The sequence below is a fragment of the Vollenhovia emeryi genome, unplaced genomic scaffold (genome assembly GCF_000949405.1).
Source record: "Vollenhovia emeryi isolate VEMERY1.0 unplaced genomic scaffold, V.emery_V1.0 DF939121.1, whole genome shotgun sequence".
Taxonomy (NCBI): Eukaryota; Metazoa; Arthropoda; class Insecta; order Hymenoptera; family Formicidae; genus Vollenhovia; species Vollenhovia emeryi.
In genome coordinates this window covers 2,409,684-2,413,464 of record NW_011967245.1, presented here as the reverse complement: position 1 = coordinate 2,413,464, position 3,781 = coordinate 2,409,684, and the positions used below count along the sequence as shown (strand labels likewise).

Here is a 3,781-nt window from a genome sequence, read left to right as displayed (position 1 = left end):
CCCGGTGCTTATATATATATATAGATATCGAAATTTATAAACTCTTGTAGATATTGTAATATACAAAAATGTTACACAAGACTAATATTTATATTTTTCCATATTTTATTAAAATTAAAATCAAATTTAAATAGTAATATTTTTTAAAAGTTAAGGTTTCTATTCAATAAAAATTAATATTTTTCTATCATATTAAATCCGAGAACGTGTTGTGAACAAATAAAAATTTGAAAATTAATAATTGTTCGTGTGTGCGCACGTGCGTGCGTGTTTTATATAAATGTATGTATATCTTACACATTAATTAAAAATATCAAATAATTATTCTGATAAAATTTTTGGCTGGCAGTTTAAATCCTTATCATTTCACGATCTGTTTAATATAGGAGCCGCGTCATCGTTAAACAATCTGATATTGCGAGCGCAAATAAAAATCCAGCAAGAAGAAGCTAAACAGGATGTGAACCACCAATGACGTAACATGTGGGTCAAATATTTTAGCAACAATTATCGCGCGCAGATAACGATCTTACACTCGATCTCTTAAACGGCCGTTAATAGTGTTAAGTGAAACAACCTAGGCATTAATAATAAGTTCGATGATTAGCGACAATTAGTTCATCGTTTCTCGATCGATAAATTAAAAACACGATGCATTTCAATCGGCTAGAAGAGATCTAACGACGAATTAGAAAGAACGATGTGGAATAGTACTTCATTTTCTTAATTCTCCATCGCGACATTTCAAAGCTTCATATATTTTAAGACTATTGATTCTCATAATTTTCCGTTTCCCCAAGAAGCACTCAAAAGACTAAGAATAACGTATCGATCGTTTTCATACTGACGCATTCGAAGCCGAAAGGGATTTCCGCTATCAGACAATGCAAATTGCAACAGCAACGTAAATTGTATTGCAAAGCATTGCGTGTTTTTTAAAACGAGTAAACAGAGACCTTGAGCCGCAGCTATTTAATTTCAAATCGCTTTGGTCAAGATCAGGTTCGTATTTTTATTAAACGTCACCTTGCTCGCTACCTTATTTTGTTCTCGCTTGCGACCAGTTCAAAGCCGATTCGCGCGCATTAATAGGCACAGAAGATTTGTGTATCGAGCGCAAGTGGTTGCATACGTTGCGCGCGCTTTTATGTAACGATATAACAAGCACAAAGATAAGAGCCTTGCGCTTGCTCTTGAGAGCAAAGAAAAATGAGAGAGATTTTCAAGTATAGTTGTATCCCTTCTGCAAATATCGGAATATGAAAAGATACTTGTAATTGTACGTTTTATTTAAATATGTACATAAGTTGCCTACTTTAATTTCGCCGGCATAAGAAGAATCGCAGCAGAGAGGCAAGAAATGAAACTTCTACGTTCTTTTACTCTGTAATACTTTTTTGTTTTGCTTCAGTAATGCTCGAAATGTGATTCCGTTGAATATTAATGTGCTCGATCGTCAGATAGCTGAAACATCGTACACCTGAATAATTACGAGTTACAAACAAGCATAAATTTCAACTTGGACGCGGTTTCTTATGATTCAAATACTCCTCCCTAATTAAATTTTGCTCGTCCGGTAACATCCAGTTATAATTATCACGAGATTATGACTTGGTTTCTTTTTTTTCGTAGATTCCTTTCAAAGATTTCTCGGTTTTCTTCATTTTCTCCATCTCCCAAGTGGAACTTTTGTGTATCTTTTCGTACAACGTTTGCAGTTACGATAATTCACCTGATCCAAATCGTCCACGCATGGCGAAGGCACGCGACACACGCGTGAATAACAATCCTGAGGAAAGCGTACGAAATTAAGTAGTGCGGTTGGTCGCGTCATATCGGCACACACGGAGAGCTCGTCGTACATTCGTGCGTGATAATATAGGTTACACCTTGACCTTGCGACTAACAGATTTACTAGCTTAGTAGCCTCTTATCAAAATGTTGTACCGATCCAAAAGTGCTTACGACATTTGTGAGAACAAAATTCTCGCACCATCATTCAATCAAGTGGAATTGTGCGACCGTTTATTCGCATCTGTAAAGCTTGTACAAATTCCTGGATTATTAATCGCTCATTACTGACTATTATATCTGTTTCCGATTTTTTTTTTAGAAAAATCTATTCTAAAATTATTTAAAAATTTATATATTGAACACCTTGCGCATTTCGTCGTTTTATCTCTGGTGTTTTTTTTTTCATACACGTATCTCATCGAGTGTACGTACGTAATCATATTGGCATATATAATTGCCAAGAAATGTTTGTAGAAACGACTTGGAGTGGCATCAATTTGAAAACTCGTTTCCCACTGAGGAAACGCACGAACGTTATGCGTTTAATCGCAAACAGTTTGCGTCTAATTGGCTTCAAGGAAGTTCGGTATATATACGGTACGCTTAAGTTGGCTGCGCAGCCACGGAAGAATCGCTCTTTGTAGATCGCGGCTGCACTAGTAATTACGTGATAAAAATCATTGTAAGCAATACGCTTATCTATCACGAACGTATTAGAACACGATTGATTTCGTCCAAGTTTTAATCTGTATATTTTCTTCAAATATGGTATAATTACTTAACAGATATCATTTATGCTAAGGAAACGTTAACTAATTGAAGAACTTGTACAACATGTAAGAAAAAACCCCAACTAATAAGAGATCTATTTATGAACTTTATCTCATTCTTGCATCGAATTGTTCAATTTACAAAATAGGACCGAATATACTAAGTAAACAATAAAAGAACGTGATATTATAGTACTCTTACAACTTGTATTTCGTAATACATTAATTTTGTAATGAACAAACGCGATTTAGAACGAACGTCGAGGAAAATTAAGTGTAACTCGATATAGCTCGCCGCTAATTCTCGGCTCAAAGATCTCTAAAAGTAATTGTACCTAAATCTTGTTTGTTTTAGCCTTTAGAAAGGCTTGGCCTTTATTACGCCTGGCGACGGTCGCGCGCTGAGCGCAACGAAGGTCGACAACCCTCGTATTTACTCCCGCGTTATCAGAAATTATTCGGAACGACATCGAACAGCAAAACAATTAGGCGTGAGAGGCGAAATATATCGTTTTGGGGAGCGCGCTATATTTTTACACGAGGGATCCGACCGCCCGCGGTACCTCCTGCAACAAGACGGTGGAAAGTGCGATCGCCTCCCTCCACACTGACGAAACCCGACCTTCTGATACCCCGCTAACGAGTCGGATGTGTTTAGGACCAATTTGTCTATTATCTCGTTGTCAGTTTTATTTATTACACTTCTAACGTCTCTCACGACGCGGCACATACGTGCGACTTCCACCAGCCTGAGATTCCTCGATGCAAGTTAATTAACTCTGATTTCTCGACTGTGGTCGCGCCAAAGTCGTAAACGTACTTTGCGTGACCAGCTCGCAGAGATCAGCACACCCTTTCTCGTCGCGATTTCAGTGAAAATGCAATATAAGTTTCTGTGCCGCAGCTCACACGATATGCACATGCTTCTGAATATTATCAAACTGCAGTACTCTACATCTCTCCCTCTCCTCGCAACTTTATCGTAGCTTCATCTTCGTCATAAAAAGCGTCTTTCAAAACTGTTCCGAAAGTAACTTCCTCAGTCCTTTCATCAAGTTTTTCCACAAACTTGAAGTCAAAGCTCGTCAAACGGGAAGAAACACGCGTCGAACGAGTTCGCGGTACCCACGATTGATACGCAACTGGGTACGTGGGTGGAGGAAAAGCCTGGTAGCACGACCGGAGTACGAGGAGAGTGAAGCTAATGTGTCAGTCGT

General features: G+C 38.0%; 1 protein-coding gene across 1 annotated transcript in view; it reads right to left on the bottom strand.

The window, feature by feature from the left end:
* LOC105570224 overlaps positions 1–3,781 on the bottom strand; it is a 102,337-nt gene that overhangs the window by 97,349 nt on the left and 1,207 nt on the right. The gene's annotated exons all lie outside the window — the stretch shown is intronic.